The sequence below is a fragment of the Ambystoma mexicanum genome, chromosome 6q, assembly GCF_040938575.1.
Source record: "Ambystoma mexicanum isolate Mex_15411 chromosome 6q, UKY_AmexF1_1, whole genome shotgun sequence".
Taxonomy (NCBI): Eukaryota; Metazoa; Chordata; class Amphibia; order Caudata; family Ambystomatidae; genus Ambystoma; species Ambystoma mexicanum.
The window spans coordinates 101,612,790-101,632,578 of NC_090937.1; the positions used below are offsets into that span (position 1 = coordinate 101,612,790).

Genomic DNA, 19,789 nt, shown 5'->3' on the forward strand with positions numbered 1-19,789 from the left:
ACTTCAGAAGACCCACTGGGATTCCCCAACTCGCAAGCTTGGCCCACAATCTAGGACTTACTAAATAATCAAATGCTGCAGATAAGTAAATCGAGGCAGCACATTTCTGAGCCTGTTTCTGTGTCCAAGCCTGTTCCTGTGTATAACGCACAACCAACCATTTACATTTGTGCTGTGCCCTTTACGAAATCTGGTTTGAAGCACATTCTTTGATCTTCACCCACTCCTCCAAATGTAACAGTAAAAGGGATGCAAAGATTTTACTATATGCATCCATTATTGCTATGGGCCGATAATTTCTAGGATCATTCATCATGCCCCTTTTAAAAATAGGGACCACAAAGGCAGTGAACCGCAAATCTGGAAATGATTCTGTAAGTATTATATCATTAAGAAAAATTGTAAATAGAAAGGCCCATCCACATGGGTTACTCTTTTTGGTGAAGTCTGGTATGCTAGAGGTCTGGGGGTTACTACGAGCTCACCTATTCAGCTCCCAAGGACCCAACAACTCTTCCCCAAGAACAAATGCAGGATTCAGCCAAGGGCAAGTTAGACTGTTGTTTATTACAAAAACCGACAGTGATCATACAGGACATTTAAAAATCTCCAGAGTCACAACTCCCAAATCCGTGTCGACCCTTTTTGATACAGAATGCCATCACAACCTGGGCTTTCCCCGAAAAACCTATCACACGTACTCATTGGGTGCTCAGAGTGGTATACACTATGGATTTTCCTTATAGGTCATACTCAATTGGCCCTTCCATGTCAGGTGACTGGCCTGCACCCGCCCCATGAAACAATCTATTACATTGTTGCAGGGTCACAGGATTACCATTGGCACTTGCCCTTGCCATCCACCCCTGGATTTATGTCCCCTGATTGGCTGCAACTGGTCTCCCAGGCCTGGGACCCAAATCTGTCCTCAGCGCTCTGTGCACCTCTTCAAGGTGATGAGAATGAATATGTGTACCCAATGTATCTGTTAACAGTACCACGTTTGCCTGCGAGAGTGCTCTCCATGTTGCAATGCTGTTAACTTGTTCATGTTTCACTTCATGTCTGTGTTGCTGAGAACTGTTCATCTTCCCACCGCGGGTGAATAACCATTGTCTAGCTCGGCCACATCATGTGGTTGAGGACCCGACAATATATCTCTTCCTGTCTGCAATTATGAGTATTTATTCTGTTTTTCTTCAGATGGTCCCTTGTCGTTATAGGTTTGGGATGGGCTGCTTGTCTCTGAACTTGGCTGTGAGCCCTGGCCTTCCTGCTCTGTGCAGCCTGGATGTGCTTGCCCTCGTCTCTTGTCCTGTAGCTTGTGGCCTTATGTGATTCTTGTTATACTTATACTATGATTTCTACACACTTATATCATTCTATGTTTCCTATAAATTAGTCATATTTGGTCCTGTCAGGCTCCTTACGTGATCCTCTAGTCTCATAAGGTTAGTTGCCATAAGCATCTGCAAGATTGCTCTGCATCTCTTTGTTGCCTTGTGTTCAGCGTTTTTCTGCACTTAGCTAATGAGAAAAATAATAAAAGCTTTTGACAGTATTTACATGTATCTGCCTTCTATCTACAGAACTGTGTATGCATTTTCTTCGTGTACACGAGTGCGTGTTTGTGTAAAGTTGTACATGGTTGCGAGTGTACTTCATGACTAACGTGGCTATGTCATGGTGTCACTAAGGACGTCAGCACAGGAGTTTCTTGGCATTAGTTAACGTCATCCATCATGGCATTTGGGTCTATGACTACTGTTGAAGCAACTGTATCCATAAAGATATTCACTGGATAAGGTTTGAATGGCCGCCTTAAAGAATTCCTTTCTGTATACATCTCAGTCACTGGTGCTCCTAGGGACTGTCCGGATAGTGAGTGACTTAGTGCATTCTTGACTCTTTGGGCTGTCATGTTCATAAGGTTTAGGGGACATTCTTGAGACCCTCTCTTCAGTCCCCCCTCTGGTCGACATGTAGAACAAATCTCCATACTTTGTCACTCGTGCTATTGGTAGCCATATCTTCGTTACTCCTGCCAAGATGTCCATAGTAATTTGCAAGGTCATCGAAACTCCAGGTCATATAGCTGCATTCTCCTTCTGGATTGCACCATACCCATTTCCCCCAGTATCTGTAATTGTCAAATGTATTGTCGAATGTTATCATCTCAGTCGGAAACAGTGGACATTCCTTTATCCCGTGTCTCAGGCTATTTCCTTCGCCATTATCTTGTCCTTTTGTTCTTACGTGTTCACATCCACTAACACTTTCATCTCTATTGTCTTCTTAGTGGTTTTGTGACATTGTGTAAGGCAGATCTTCACCACACATAGTCCCACTAGTACTAGTATTAGTGCTCCTAGTAAAGCTTTCAGTCTGTCTGCTAGCCATGATGGCATCCATGACCAAATGTATGACAACCAGCTATGGTCCTTTCGAACCTATGTGATCACTGCGCTGCCCATGACTGCGCTGATGAAAATGTCGATGCCAATTACGGCACGGCGCATGGATCAAATAGAGCACTTCACTCACGTAACCTGGCATGCATTCCCCTACCCAATCCCACACCCACTTACCTTTGCAGCGGCAAACTTCTGTGCAGGCTGCCGACTTCCTGCTATCCCTGCGTCGTTGGTTCCCCCCACTTACATGGGTCAGAGCTGACGCCGCAGGGTGCTTTTATTAGCTTTCTTGTCCCCAGCTTGCTACAATGGTAAGTGGGGGACACCCCTGCAATCCTGTCTCCTGTTATTATGCCCAAGGAGAGCAGGGGACACCCCTGCAAGCACCGCTCTGTTTGGGCGCAGTAATGGGAGTCAATAAAAGTAAATGCACCAAAGTCAAAGTAACTGCATAGTCACAGTTACGAAGTTGACCTTTTGGTGCATTTCTATCCTTTTGTAATGCTTACCTTATCTTCGCAGGACCGTGATTGGTCTAGGTACCCTCGTGATCTGCCAATACTGGTTAAACAGGCATTTCCCCTGTCATCAAAGAAGAGAAAACAGGAGAGGAATTTGAATTAATATAATGTGGGTCACTATACTATGGCTCAACCCTTCCCACCATGCTGAGTGCCCTAATAATATCTACGTGCCTCGTTCTCCTCCTCACCGGTGTTTTTATGTTAGGGAGCTCTCCATCCTGCTTTCATGCAGGGGAGTGTTGATGATGAGGCACAAGAAAAACTCAGGCTGGAAAACTTTGAAAGGCCTCAAAAGGTAAGTGACTTAGTGCTTGGTGGGAGCTTTTTATTTTAGTCAGTTGGGTGTTGAAGCCTCTGAGAGTAAATAGTACTGAGAAGAGAGCTCTCTTGATGAAAGTCTAAAAACTCTATTTCATTTGCAGGTTCGATGAAGAGAGATTCACACTTGAGGAAACACAGGCGTCATTGAAGAAAAAACATGAAGGCTTCTCTTGAGGTAAGCATGCACATGTAATTGGGAAGGTGCACAGTGATACGTGCCTTCATTACCAAACTAATGGTTCTCTCTCTGTGAGGCCAGGCTTTGGAATTTTTGGAAGAATTCGTAGGAACTTTGGGTACGTAAGCGCATAGTTTATTTTCACTTGCTACAAATGTTTTAAATGTTCTTTATTTAACTATTGTACCTTGTCTTGCAGGTTTACAGAGGTCGGAGGTGTCCACGGTGAAGCCGCGGCTGAGGAAGAATGTTGCGGACTGAACCGCGGAACTCAGAGGAACAATTCACCTGTTGGAGGACTGCTGCTATGGAAATTCTTGTCATTTACGTTGAATCTTTGGTCTGTGGATTTTCTGTTAACTCGATAAGTTCATAAAATGACTTTTCTATTGTTTTTACAGGTCTGTGAGCAGAGCGCCAGTAGCGTTACACCACTGTCAGCGGAAATACTGCAAAGCGTGTGTTACTGCGTGGGTGGGGCTTTTATAGTCCTCCATGCAAAACTACTAGTTCTCTATTGCTGCCAATTCTGCGACCCACAAGTTGGCCATCTTAAAGGAAATTGTTAAACATTAGATCTCTATGGGAGCCCACTGCAATTCTCGTACTGAGGATTGTGAGAATGCCGGGTACGCCATGCTAGTACCCATCTAGCCCCCACAGATCTGCACAACAAACCCTTTCTGGCCTGAATACCTGATCCCAAACTCACAACCCTGGAGCTGATCATGTCAACTTTTCTATTACTTTGGCTTCTTCCTCCATCTTGGCGTGCATTTTCAATAATCTTGTCACTGCTTCTGTCAGTGTAACATTCTCTCCATCATTTGCAGGTTTGAACGTGCAACAGGAAATCCCAATCTGGGCCCATTCTCCTCCTTCCATTGCTGTGAGGAGGTCTAGAACATATCTGTTTTGGAGTGGAGCTCTTCTTTTATCGCATTGAAGTAATTTACTGTAGAGTTTATTGTATGCATCAGCTCCAATCTTGTTATTTGCAACGTTTCGCATTTGTATATGTCTGGACAGCTGGAACTACTGATGCGAAAAACATCTCTGTCCTACTGGACAACCGATGCTCAGGTGGTACATTGTCTAGTGCTGCTTCTGATTGTGATGAGAAATAGTTGCCTCTTTTCACTCTATTCACTTCTAGTGACTGTTTCTTTCTTCGCTTTTCTTCCCCTTCTATCGATCTCTTCTTTCTTTTGTTAGTATCCATTTTAGTGAAGTCATCTATCTTCACGTCCTTCGCTGGCACTAACAGTGCTGGCATATTGATGTGCACCAACGAGCAAACTCCTCCCCAGTTGGATGGCAGCTTCTCGTATGCCTTGGATCCACACGCCCAATAGTGGTCCATTAATACTGTTATGTCAACCTTTTCTGCTGAATGCTTTTCTGTGTACTTACACTCTGTGTCATCTCCATCCTTTACTGCACCTCCATTCTGGTACATAATGCTGGTTTCTTCAGTGATATCATGGGCACTGGTCCAGCTTCATTGTATACCGAGGTGAGCAATTTGGTGCTCACATACCATTCTTTCAGGCACTTATCGTTTTCTCCTTGGACTGTGTTTACTGGTGCTTGTACTACAGTGTGTGCTTTGCTTACTACTACTCCCTCTTTCCATCATTCTGCTGTGTATGCTGGGCCATATACAAGCATCTGTGGTTATTCCCAGCATCCTGGTTCTCCTATTTCCTTGACCCCCCGCTTCGGGCAGGGTAATTCTTTCAGTGTTATTGTTTTTGTCTCTCCTTTCTGTGGACCATCAGTTATGTATTGTATAGCTTGGACTAACTGCCAGTAATTGTTCATCAGTGAAGAGTCTTTATATAACTGTCTTCATCCATCTCAATGTTACTGTTTTCCCTTGGAATCTTCCTCGGGTTGTAACCATGGATAGGTACATAAGGCATTGTGCTCTTGCTGCTGGTATTTTAGTTGCTCTAAATATTGTTTTGGCAGTCATGGCATAGGGGATTAGTGAGCAGACATAGCAGCTCTCCCCAGTGGTTCTTTACCTACTTTGGTCTTGTGTTTGTACCACGTATTGTTAGACACTCGAGCAGTGTCAGTGCTAGAGATGAGATAGGTCCAACCATCTCATCTCTGTATCAGCACTGCGCTTACCTCTCTTTACTGTGCTACAGCGTTCCTCTGTCCACCTGACATGGTTGTACCACCTGCTGAAGTCGGGGTAATGTTAGTAGAGGATACAGCAGCAGCACTAGATACGAGGGATATTCACCAAAAAAGGAATGTAAAAAAACACCACTTGGAAATAGGAGACAAGACAAGATGAGCATTTTTTTTATAACCCCTTCCATTACCTGTGCTGTTTGGATCTTTGTGTAGCTTGAACATATCAGTTGCCCACCTGAAATGCGCAAAAATGTATGTCATTGTATTAGTTTTGTAGTAGTTCAAGACCCGTTAATCATGTAATCTTTCGTAGCAAAAATGAATAGTTGTTCCCACACAGCCTTAATTCTAGGGTCTCTGAGGACTGCAAGGACGGATGGGTTCCTATTTCTAAGTGTGGGTAAATTTGGGCCAAATATGCTATGAAGACATAGAAATATACATTATGATGGAGTGCTCGAGACCTGTTGAATTTTCTAATGAATTGGACAAATTGGCCTTGGAAGGTATCAGGTTGGGGATCAATGGAGAGCATTGAAGAAATGCAATAAAAACAGTCGCACTTTCACGATTTATGTGTGCGGAAAGAAAAATAACAAACAGACAGTGTACCCTCACTATGGATGTGTAGGAAGTCCTTGCCCTACCGCTGCTGCCCGTGAGTGAGTAACCATTGGGTGTCCTCTGCTCAACTGTGCTGATTTAAAATGTTCCCTTTGCTCTTCTTGCTGAGGATCGTTGGCGCTGTCAATGTCGTTGCCAGGTGAGGCCACAACTTTGTAGAGTTTGATGTCATCTAAATGATTCCAAACGCTCTTTCCACTTAACTTAACGGCTCTCTCAGTTACTGCTTCAACAGTGTGGGTATCCGTGAACCTGGGTGCATCCCACCATCTGGAAAAAATTTGGAGGAAAACCTGGTCTCCTGGGTATACGAGTGGCTGCTTAAGTAAGTTCTTGTTGCTGTCAACGATGTTGTTTTCTTCTCCGGCTTCAGGCTTCTCCTGGTGTCTTTGCAGCTGTCGGGACATAAAAGAGGCACTAGCAATCAAGGAAGTCGTATATTCATACATTTCCTGACACAATAGATATACCACATTCTCTGCATCCTTTACTGCTTTAGTGGGAGGAGCCAGGGGAAGTCGCATGCGCCATCCTGTCACCGCCTCGTGTGGGGTTAAAAGGTGGTCAGACCCAGAGTTAGGGGTAGGCAAGGCAGCCAACTTTTGTTTAAACTATTCATAGTTTTGGCTGTAGCCTCTTTAAGCAAGCTGTTGAGGCATTCACACATCCCGTTCACTTGTGGCTGATAGGCACAGGAGAAGTTGTGTTGGATTCCCAGCAAGGCGGTAATGTGCTGAAACATCTTATTGGTGAGGTGAGGGCCACTGTCAGACCGCAGGACCTCACACACACCCCATCGTGGGAATACTTCAGGAATGGATCAGGACTGCGCCGCTATAAGAACAAGGACCGGCTTTGAATTCAACAGGAAAATGGACACACAACCACTATCATGTTACAGTACCCTTGGAAAACTTTGATCATGTAGACATAGTCGACATGGTGGTGTAGGATTGGACCCACTGGGCGAGGTATGACTCCTCTCAATACCCTTAATGTATGACCTGCAGTATATGTTTACATATCAAGCAATTAATCATGAATTCGGCCATGTGTTCTGCCAAGTTAGGACAGAACCATGTTTCTCCAATATGGGTGCCAAGCACCTCCTTCCCTGTATGGGTTGGATAATGTAGCTGTGCCAGTGCAGTATGCAAAAATGCGTGTGGCATAACCACTTTCCCAGTGTTGTTTTGCCACCATAGGGCATCTGTTGGAGATACTGTACATCCCCTCCTGAACCAGTTTTTTTTCCCCTGGGTGCAGCTCCCTGCAGCTCCATAATTTGTATCACTGGTTATATGTTAAACCCCACTTTGAGTATCATAGTTCTTGCATAATCGCATACGTGTGACGAAGCCTACATTTCTAAAATGTCCCCAAAATAGGTGGCGCATTTTCCGTCTGCTGCTTTATTTCTACTTGAGATAGGATCCTCCCCTTTTGTGTGTGCTTGGCATTTCACGAGTGCTATTCGCTGTGGGAAATCTATGACCTCTACCAATCTGCTCAATAGGAGCGCGGGCTGCACTGGTGACCTATCAGCATGTCTGAAGCCTCTCCTCATCCAACGTGACAGTCCAGAATGCACTGTGGGTGTCACGTAGGCTGAATATGAATACATTGTCACTTCCTTTCCCCTACTGTGCTCCAATGCCAATATTAAGGCCACTACTTCTGCTAATTGTGCTGAATAATGTTGTGGCAAGCATGCGCTCGTCACAACCTCACTTCCGTCCTCTCTCATTCTCACAACTTCTGTCGCAGTATGTCTTTCCCCAGCCGTCTGGTCATTTGTTGAAGACTCGTCAATATAAACAGCATCTTACCCCTCAAATGTGTCCTCCTGTACATTGTGAGTGTCACTGAATTCTTCTAGGTTTGCTGTGCAATCATGTGCATAGTCACCTTTCTCTAAAATGTCGGTGAGAAAAGTCACTGGGTTGACAAATCTGCATCTCACTATCTTGAGTGCTAGGTTAGATAATAACACGTCATACTCTGAAGCCCTCTGCGTTTTGAGTGTGCTTTTCAGTCTTTCCAGTTTTGTAAAGAGAGCATGCTCCACATAAAGAGTGGTGCTGCAACCCATGGTAATACTCACGGATTTTCCCACTGCGAATGCGGCTGTCGCCAGGGCTTGTTTGCAGGGATAGTGTCCTCTCATTACTGGGTCTAATTTCCCAATGTAATTAGCTAGTGGCTTGTGCCCTAAACTGGTCTTCTGTGTCAGTACTGCTGTCATCACTACTCCGTCAGATTGTGTGAACAGAAATAATTCCTTTTGATAGTCTGGGATCCCTAACAGTGGAGCTGTGCATATTGCTTCTTTCAGCTTGTTAAATGCCTCTGTCATTTATGTTGTCCACCGTATTATCTTCCCCCTTTCGTGCTGCCTTTAATGCACCTAATAAAGGCCTAGTATAAGTGCTGTAATCAAAGACCTATGCAATGTAGTAATTACATAACCCCAAGAACTGCTGCATCTCTGTGACTGTTGTGGGTTTTGCTGTCCTGTGTATTGCCTCTGCCCTCTCTGATGTCACTCGTCAGTCATTTTGGGAGATCATATGCCCAATGTATAGCACTTCTGTCTGGCAATATTGTAGTTCGGCTTTGTCCACCTTGTATTCCTTTTCTGCTAGTGCTGTCAGCATCTGTATTGAGTCATTTCTACACTGCTCTTCTGCCTTGCTTCAAATCAATATGTCATCTACGTACTGAATAACCGTGTTCTCCATCTGTACTTTTGCCTATGTCCATCGGGAGGACCCTATTGAATATGGAAGGTGATTCACAGTATTCTTGTGGAAGTCTTGTATGTTTCCACTTCTTATTGATAAATATGAATGAAGTTAAGTCTTGTGAGTCTGAGTGTAATGGTATAGAGAAGAATGCATTGTAAGGGTTCTTCATCTTCCCCCATTTTGCATGCCATAATCGCACTAATGTCTGATGTGTCTGGGTACTGTATCCTTAGAGCTTGCCATATGGCCGCCGGGCAGTTTGCAAATGGCGTGCCATTGTGTGCTGTATCCTGGGTGGTTACGCCTCACCCTTTTCCATGCATCATCAGCAGCTTCCCCGAAGATTGCCACAAGTAGCCCGTTTACGTCTCCACTTCTAATTTCTGTCCCGCTGTCATCCTTTCCATTTCATATATAAATGTTCCTGCACCCGCAGTTAACAAGGGTAGCCTACAACTCAAGTTTTCCTTGTCTATGTGTTTCCATGGGATTTATTGAGGTTGCCCCCCTCCCTTTTCCAGTAGGTGCAACTGTGTAAACCCAATCTCCCCCTTCACCTCTTGTGTCAACTGGATCTGCCTGTTTGGTCTCTTAGCGGCTTTAATGTCAGTACATGCCTTTGCTGGCTCCCCCTTCTTTCACCCTGGAAGCACGTATGAGATCAGGTCATCCATACTGCGTGATGCATCTCTGGACCATTGTGACTGATCGTCCTTGTCACCCTTAAATCCCCCTGTGTCCTTTCCTACTTCCCATGTCATGCTTCAATCTGCACTTTTCCCTGTTGACCGATGCTTGGGTCTCCTTCTTCCCTCGTCCTCAATTCCCTCTGCATTTCTTTTTGAGTCAGTGTCCATAATACTGCAAAAATCGTCCATGAAGCTCAGCCTCCTAGAGGTTGTGTCTTTCTTTGCTAGGCTTCACTTCGAAGTCAATCAGGTCATCACTATCCCTTCCCCCGAAGTGGCAGTCCGGTCATGTGTGGATGAGCTGTCTGGATTCATTCACCTACCTCCTCCCATTTTGTTGTCTCTCGTGCCCATTGCCCACTTTGTCCTTATGTCTATTATTGTGAGCTCCTCCTTGCGTTTGCGCTCTCTTGTGAGTCGCTCTTTTTCCCACTTTCTCTGTTCCCTCTTCACTAAAACTTACTTTTCCTTCTCATCTTCCTCCCTTCACCTCTCTATCTCTTCGAATTTCCTTCTTCTCCTATCTCGCTGCTCCCGCTCTTTCTCTTCCTCGATTTGCTTGTCTCTACAAGCTCTCTCATGTCTCTCCTCTTCTTCCTTTTCTTTCTTTCTACTTCTTCCATTATCACCGCTCAGTCTGGTGATTCGCTGTTCCCTTTATGGCCCTTCATTTCTTTAATCGCCCGTGCACAGATTCTCCCGTTGCCTTCCAATCCAATTTCAGGAGCATCTGCCCTCCTACCCAATCGTTCAATGCTATGCCCTCTAGCCCCTCATTTGTGCGTTTCTGTGTCTCGCTGCATGCTTCCTTTCCACTGTCTATCTGTCCATCCCCTTTCTGACCCTCCTCCTTAGCATATGGTGGAGGTTGAAATATTGGATGTGTTTACCTCTCTGTTGCCTTTAGCTCCCGTATAGGGTATATTCCTTATGCTTATTCTGTAGCTCCTTCTTTCCCACTCTCAAGAGAAGGTGGGGGAGTGGAGGACGGGGACACTTGCCTCGGTGTCTCCTGTTGGCTCAGCATCCACTGACGTCTTGCTACTTCCCCCTCATCCTCCTGGAACATTCTCCTGAGCTCAAATATCACCATACGATTGCCCAACTTCTTCCCCTTATAGGTGTCTTGTTGGTGTATTTGTAGCGGTTCCTGCACATTTTTGGAGCAACTTCTGCATTGTGGCCATGGCTTAGTCAATTTAACCTCTGTATCTTTCGTACATTGTCCGCTATATTTACAACTCTTGTCCTTAAAGCGTGGAAGGGTCTTACACACATGCTGTAGGGGCATGCCACCTGCACTTTCACAGATACATTGCTTTTATACTTACTTGACCTCAAGTTGAGGCTTTCGACACTCCGTTATTATTAAAATCACTAAGAATATTTGCAATTCAAATTCATGAATATCGCAATATCAGTTCTTAACAATTCTTCTTGAGCCTCTCTGACTCCAAAATAACCTGTCAGACGTGCTCCGTGCACCGCAGGTCTTCAATTCTCCACCTCCTCAGGCACACCCACCAATCTTGTGCATGCGACTCCCACGCACCATCACCGAACGGCCTCCTCTCTCAATTTTAAGTTTCTCAACAACAACTTCTATACCACCTTGTGTTCTCTGAGTCCTATGCATAGACCTATTGGGTGATGTCACCACTTCGCTAGACAAGGGAGTGCTAAAGATCACTTCCAATGCTCACAATGCTACTGTCCCATTACACAAAGATTTACATAACCCCAACATGAACTCACAGCTGTCTTACTGCCTCCTAACAAGGGATGCCAATATTTTTCGTGTTCAATCTGTATCTATAGCGTCGGCTTGCAGATAAAACACCTCCTCGAGACTTAACCGAATGAACACCTTGTGCAATATAGGCCAGCTCCCTTTGCTAAGCCCTTACACAGGGATACCATCATCCATGACCTGAGCTAAAACGCCCAATACACCGGAAATCCAATATTCACATAACATCTGTCATCCGTGCCCTTAAGTCTATAGTCTAGGTTATTCACCAGCACCTTTTCCCTTAAAACCAAATATGCCCTAACCACAGAAATGACATATACCCCTTCTCCTTTCCCTACTATGCTTCACAATACTCAACACTACTAGACAATACTCAAAGATACTCAGTAATACTCATTACCACTGTCACCCCCCCCCCCCCATTGCTTTCCCACTTCCCTTAGTTGCAGTGTGGCTGAGTCAATACAAAAACTCTGTGATCCACTGACGCTGTTTGGCTACTGCCTCTCCCAAACCTGCTCGCAACCCTTCTGGTCTGCTGGACTTCTCATGGACCACGTGCAGGAAATTTCCACGCTGGCTCCTGGCGGCCTTTGTACGGGTGTGCCCCCCCTGTCGTCTAGGTTCACGCGAGGCACACTGCAGCCTTTCAGGAAGAGGCGTCTTATGCCGAATGGGCGTAGTAAACCATCCCTCTGTTACCAACTTCTTGGTGTGGTCTGGTATCCCAGAGGTCTGGGGGTTACTACGAGCTCACCCGTTCAGCTCCTAAGGGCCCAACAACCATCCCCAAGAACAAACGGAGGACTCAGCCAAGGGCAGGTTAGACTGTTGTTTATTACAAAAACCGACATGGAATATACAGGACATTGAAAAATCTCCAGAGTCACCACTCCCAAATCTGTGCCAACCCTTTTTGATACAGAATGCCATCACAACCTGGGCCCTCCCCAAAAAGACTATCACATGTACTCGTTGTGTGCTCGGAGTGTGGTACACTAGGGATTTCCCTTATAAATCTTACTCAATTGGCACTTCCATGTCAGGTGGCTGGCCTGCCCCTTCCCCAAGAAATTATCTTTTACATTGTTGCAGGGTCACAGGATTGCCATTGGCCCTTGCCCTCTGCCATCCACCCCTGGATTTATGTCCTCTGATTGGCTGGCACTGGTCTCCCCAGGTCTGGGACCCAGCTACGTTCTGAGCACTCTGTGCACCTCTTCAAGGTGATGAGAATGACTATGTGTCCCCAATGTATCTGTTAACAGTACCACTTTTGCCTGTGAGAGTGCTCTCCATGTTTGCAGCGTTAACTTTTTCATGTTTCACTTCTCGTCTGTGTTTCTGAGAACTGTTCGTCTTCCCACCGCAGGTGAATAACCATTGTATAGCTTGGCCGCATCAGGTGGTTGCAGACCACAAAACTGAGCTCTTCTGGTCTGCAATTATGAGGATTTATTTGTTTTTTCCGCAGATGACTCCTTGTCATTTTAGCTTTGGAATGTGCTGCTTGTCTCTGACTTTGGCTGTGAGCCCTCACCTTCCTGCTCTGTGCAGCCTAGTTCTGCTTCCCCTCGTCTCTCATCCTGTGGCTTGTGGCCTTGTGATCTTCGTTATACTTCTACAATGATTTCTACACTCTTATATTGTGCTATGTTTCCTATAGGTAAGTCATATCTGGTCCTTTCAGTCTCCTTATGTGATTCTGTAGTTCCACAGGGTCAGTTGCCATAAGCATCCGCAAGCTGGAACTAGCCAAAATCATTTTAGAGAACAACTACTTTCTCTTCCAAAAGAAGTACTATCTCCAAATATCAGGTACATCAATGGGGTCCTCTATGGCCCCAGCATATGCCAACCTATTATGTTTATGTTCCAAAGAAAACACATCATAGAACATGAGAGATGGAGTCAGAAATTGGAAATATGGAAGAGATACATCGATTATATTTTTGGAATCTGGAAGATTTCCAAAGAAGAACTTGAGATATTTTTAAGTTATCTAAATGAAAGACATTGTAGAATCCAATTCACGCTGGAAGTGGGCATCCTGAATGTCCACTTTTTAGATGTTCTAGTCATCCCCAGGGACAACAGAATTCTTACATCCATCTACCAGAAACCCACAGATGTCAATAACACATTACAATTTGCAAGTTTCTCTCCTCTACATCTTAAGAACAATTTACCATTCAGCCAGTACACAAGAATGAGGAGAATCATCTCAGAAGATCATACATACTGTGAAGCAACAGATTTGGTTACTAACAGATTCAGTTCTCGCAACTAACCTGACTCTGTTCTAGAGAAAGCCAGAAGCAGGAGCAATGCTCTGACCAGGAAAAAGGTACTGACACCTAAAACAAGACAAGATGGCACACCATGTGTACATCTAATGAAACTCTCTAAGCAAAGTGGTCAAATTAATAGAATCGTCAGATCCACAGTTGACAAAATGATTCCCGAAACCTCCATTGATAGCATACACCAGAGTTCGACATTTGCAGGACAACCTTATGGCAGAGAGAACAGATCCACTGAAACAAACCTTCCTATCCAAGCCTAAACATGGGAAATTCCCTTGCTTGAACTTCAGTCACTGTAACAATATTCAACAAGAAGACTAAGTTAGACACCCATGTACTGGACTCCAAACTTTACTGTATGGACTCATTTGCCCTTGAGGCAAATTTTATGTGGTCCAAACAATTCGCAAAATCAAGGAGAGAATCACGGAACACAAATCAAATATAAGGACAAACAATCAAAAATCATCAGTTGCTAAACAATTTGCAGATAACAGACACCATCGCTCAATTGCATTTCATAGTGCTTGAACTGGTGAAATCCCCACTAAGAGGAGGGGACACAAACACTGTTAGCCAAAAGGGAAATGTTCTGGATTCATCGATTAGATGCAATGACTCCGACCAGACTCATTGAAGAGTTCTCACTCACACCATTCCTTTAAAATATTGGCTGTGTCTAGGAACTCGCATATTTATAAGTACTTTACCCAGTTTCATGAATGTTAGGATTCAAGATTTAGACAAATGTTTGAGCTTGCATAGACATATTGTTCTCTCTAAAGTATTTGATCAAGTGTATCATATATGAACGTTCAAAACCTGGTGACATTTTACTCTTGTTTTTATCACTGGACATACTTGCACTAATGGACCATAGGTTAATCATTAGGAATGCTCTTAAACTAATGGCATTGCACTTTTGTTTTTATCACTGAACATACTTTCACTAATTGACCTAAAGTGGTAAATACTGTTAACCAAATGATCGTGAATAATTATGAGGATATGATCGTTATGAACCATTACTTGAATGTCATTTTATTCCATTATATATCACTGAAGTATTCCACTATATATCGCTGAATTATTTCCACTGTGAACATGGGTCCTATACTATCCAACGCACTGCAAGTACTAATCACTGGAAGTATATGTGATCATCACCCTTACAAACATACCACACAGTACATGCCTAGATTAAGTCTCAATCTGGACACTTACATACCGTAGCGAGAACCAAACACCACACCTGGATTCACTCATTTATTTAAGTTAGTTGATATACAACAGTACAAATAAGTATGAGTAACATCAAAAGGAATGTGCATGATCTTTTACATCTGGCAAGGCATCTGCTTCGCAGGTCTAGACAAGTGTGGCAGGCACATCAATGACTATCCATCAAGTTTGTTGACATATGACGTCATCACTTTCTATTACGTGACATACGCTATTGTTGTACAGCCATTTTAAACCTCAGCAAAACATACAGGAAGACACACAATGCATGTGTTGCTGCGATAAGTCATTAAAATGTATTTCTTAACGTTTGGGTATCCATATAGACATTAGAAACAGAATATTGATTCCACACCTGTTTAAATCTAAACTTCAGACTAGGATATTCTGCCAGCCCTGTGGTTGATACTTTCTCCATGATCACAAGGTAAGTCACATACAGTAGATTTTTGTAACATACTAAATAACAAACACATATGTTTGGCACCTATCTTAAGCATGTATACTCCTTTTTGATAAAGGAGATGTGAAAATATAAAAAAGTCTGTGGAATATTCTTCGATTCAGAATCTCACAAACGTAGGGTCTTAGAATCAACAGAAGACAGGTATGTTGCTCCAGTGGAGCTTTTCCTCTAATCTTTTACTCTATTAAATCTTTGCGTTGCCGTTAAATCCCATTATTAGTAGTATTGGCATAAACCTACAATTTTTGACATATCCTATAGAATAAAAGATTTGAGAGGGCCCTAAGACGTGGTTAATAGGTGAAGAAGATTCTGCTGTCCTCCAGCAAATCAACATACAACGTTGGCAACCCTTTGAATTGATTTCTGTTCACAATATACGTGATTTTTCATTTGAATTAATAGTAATTGAGCCACATATGATAGTAGTTTTTTTTATTTACTTTGTAGATTGAGTATAGAGTTGAAGTCTGAAGAAAGAATTGAACACTAGAAATTGTGAAATTGAATTAATTATTGCTCCTGATGAAGGGAACTGTCTTCCCGAAATGAGTAGAGCTCTTCTCTAATACATGAACTTGTCCTGTCATTTAATGTGAATTAATGTATTTTGAAGACAAATTATACCTGTTCAGCACAAAATCTATGACACATAACTCATAGGGCATCATTATACCTGTACCTAAATTGTGTTCTTATTACTATTCCAATTGTTGACTGACCGTGAAGTAAGTATATTTAGAGTGCAGAGGACGGGAGTGTCTATAAATTGTGAAGACTATATTGCATCTTGATAAGATCGACTTTGTTGTCAGAGCCACATTTTTCTCTCCCTGCATGTATTACATTTCATAAAAAGTCAAATCCCATTTGAAGCAGAATAGCCTATTTTGGTGTGTGTGTCCAACACTGTGTGAACATATTTTCATGGTGTTTAGTTTCAGGGAGGTTCTTGACAATCACGCTTCAGTGTGTGAGAGATCAAATGTTAATTGATGGATGCCCTTGACGGAAGGGACTTTGAGGTAAATGGGTTTGTTGTCAGCATATTGCTGGATCTTGTTGTCAAGGCTAGAGAAGGGATCCCACAGTGGTTCCATGTAGTGTTTGAAGATGACTGGGAATAGCATTCACCATGTGGGACTCTGCAGGTTACATGGTGACATAAGGGTCTGTTATTGGTCGTCTGGTGGAGCATATCTATAGGGTAGGAGGTTAGCATGCTGTAAAGCAACTTCTGATCGACAATATCAAATGGGGTGAAACAGATCTGACAGAACCGGTAGGCATGTGACAATGGACCTTTATGTAGATATTGAGATGAGCAATGTCGACAACCTAATTAGTGGTAATGGTCTCAGTGATGTGTCTTGACTGGAATGCAGATTGACAGATCCATAGGAGCTTGTGTTGGATGATATTGTAATGCAGTTGGGGGCAACTGGTTTTTAGTTACCTTATCGATGGATGCGAGGTGTGTAATTGTTCAGTAGTTATTCAAACTGCATGCAATAAGAGGAGTCCTTTGAGTAGGAGCAATTATTCAATCAGTGGGGGGAAATGCTTTGATTCAGGTAGACACTGTTGATATGGAGCAGTGAGGTGAGAGCAATTCAAGTGATACCAGCTCCCCTACTGAATTCTTTGCTCACTGCTTCTTCACTCTCTTTTACTCTCGCACTTCCCAGATACACACTTTTAATTGACTTGCACTCTTACTTGCATAGCTCTTCTTTCATATTCTTTTAAATGATAAAACCCAAGAACATCACCAGTGAATGGAGAATATAAAGTTTGTAATCCCTTTTGTTCAGTGTATTTCATGAACATGGAAATGTTGTCAACGAGGAGTGCCTAAAGACTATTATTGCACAGAAACATTATTTGATGTCTTAAGCATCTTAAGATGCAGAGGCGGGGAGAGTATATCATTATGCTGCATGCATTAGATACACTTTTATGCAATTCTATCATAGTGATGACACTAGCGGAAGTATGTAAAATATCTTTCCCTGCCTCTAATAGTATAGCTAATAGTATAGCTGCACAGAGTCGTCATTACAAGTTGACGTATTGCCAGATCTGCAGTGAATGGTTGTACTGGTAATGCAAAATCTCTGTGTTGCCTTTTCCTCAAGGGTGGGAGTCACCTATCAATTTCTGGTCACTGATATCTCCTTTTGAGCAGCTAGCCTCATTAATAGAGACAACATTCACTGGACCAGTTCATTTAGAGGACGAACACACAGAAAAAGTGTCTTTCTTATTTTGCGCCATAACAAATATTCACAAACGCATATACAAAATATAGCTGTAGATCACTATCTATCAACAAGGGTTGACTTGCACTTGAACTTTGCTCCCATTGTCTAAAAATGTCACTCGGAAACACTTGGTTGCTGATATCCCCACATCTGTGATTCCAGGTGTATTTCTATTTTGTGCTGGCTTCTTGGTTAGAGCTTAGTGCATCAGTTGAGGTTGCAACGGATATCCTGTATAATCTCCAACAGTTATATCATTAGCCGAGACCAAGGAGTCTGAGGAGCTCTTGCAGGAGTCTCTGAATCTGAAGAAGTGTATACCATGATCCCTCATCACAAGTTCGTCACTGCAGTAAAAATAAATATGGCAGTATTCCATCACCACCCCTTTTTTGGTCAGTAACAGAATTACTGGCACTTTTACTGTGCTGGTGAATTCCCAGTTTTGACTTTGAGTTGAATACAATTCAAAGGTATCTATACAATTTAATATAACAGAAAAAGTGGCGTTCTTCACTGCATATGTTATTTTATTTACTGTTCAATTAAAACGTGCTTACTAGCAGCAAGTGGTTTCTAAGCACGAAATTGAAATGCGTACCTGTGTTGCGCCACGTGGTCTTGATTCCAAGACAAGCGCATTGCCCCTTAGCTATCCTTCCTCCCCCAGACATAGTAATCACCCAGAAGTAAACTTGCACATGCTTGTAGTTCAGACAAAAGTGTTTTGGTTCTATTTTAACTGCACAATGCATGTGGCATGCTTACTGACGAACCACGGCATGACCTTGAACTTCCTGATAATACTGTATGGTACTCATGATGTATTTTTATAAATCATTTCCTCCTTAATAACTTGGTATATATGTGTAATGTAGTCACTTGTACTTGGAATGTTCCCCTTGGTTTCCACTGTAGCCCTACAATTCCCTACTACACATTCAGCCACTCCCGTTCCATTCTTCCACCCATGGCCCTCCTCCATTCGTGCCTTGAATCTTAATTGCCCAATTTAGTGTGATACACAATTTTGAAAATAAAATACATTATTTCAATTAAGTAAATAAATAAATAGTGTATGCCACAAGTGGGTCTGGAATGAAATCATTAATATTTAGTATGTGAATTGATGGCAGTGGTCTTCAAACTCTGGGGCTGGAAGGACTCTCAAGGGGGACGTGAAGCTTTTTAAAATTGGATTACGATGACTATTTTTAATAGGAAAATATAAGCATTTAATGGAAAATATAACAATGAATTGTTTGTGGGTGCGGCTGAAACAATATTTTTACTCAAGGGCCTCGCTGCAGAAAACAAGTTGGAAGACCGAAAATATAAGCATTTAATGGAACATATAAGAACGAATTGTTTGTGGGTGCGGCTGAAACAATATTTTTACTCAAGGGCCTCGCTGCAGAAAACAAGTTGGAAGACCGAAAATATAAGCATTTAATGGAACATATAAGAACGAATTGTTTGTGGGTGCGGCTGAAACAATATTTTTTAACTCAAGGGCGTCTCAGCATAAAACAAGTTGGAAGACCACTGATATAGGCTATTGAGAGGCTCTAATGCAGACTGTGTTTAGCGAGGCTACATTATCCGAGCCTGAATCACTGTAAATCTCTTCCCTTGTTTTTTCCAGATCCTCTCCAGTTTACAGAGTCGCTCCTGCCGATGTCCTGCATCAGTTGGCGAAGCGAACTGGATTACTCATGTAACCTCTGGAGATGGAAAAACTGCTCTTGCAAGACACCGAGTTAAATGGTTTTTGTCTGAATCTTTTCCCCTTATTACCAGCGCCGTGCAAAAGTCTTCTTCAGTTTCTGTAACACAAGCGTTTGACATTTCGTCTTCCAAAAGTCTAGCACTGAATAAAATAGTTCAACAAAAGTTGGCTTCTCTTCTCCATTTTTTCTTTTCTTTTTTCGCTTTGAGAAAGTAGCAGAAAGTTCAGTAGCTTTGACTGCGGTGGGAAGTGGTGACTGAAGCAGCATATTTATAATTATGCCCGCTGCTTTCCGAAGACCGCTCCAGGTCCTGTGCATAATAATGGCCGCCTTTTGTTCAGGGAGGATCTGCGCCAGCAGATAGATGCAAAAGACATGGA

At 43.0% G+C, this 19,789-nt stretch overlaps 1 protein-coding gene across 1 annotated transcript in view; it reads left to right on the forward strand.

Annotated features, from left to right (window-relative positions):
* STPG2 (sperm tail PG-rich repeat containing 2) overlaps positions 1-19,572 on the forward strand; it is a 2,646,564-nt gene extending 2,626,992 nt beyond the window's left edge. The window contains exon 14 of the mRNA XM_069630546.1: positions 19,325-19,572. The gene's annotated coding sequence lies outside the window, so the exon portion shown is untranslated. The remainder of the gene's footprint in view (positions 1-19,324) is intronic.
* Positions 19,573-19,789: the final 217 nt, after the last annotated feature.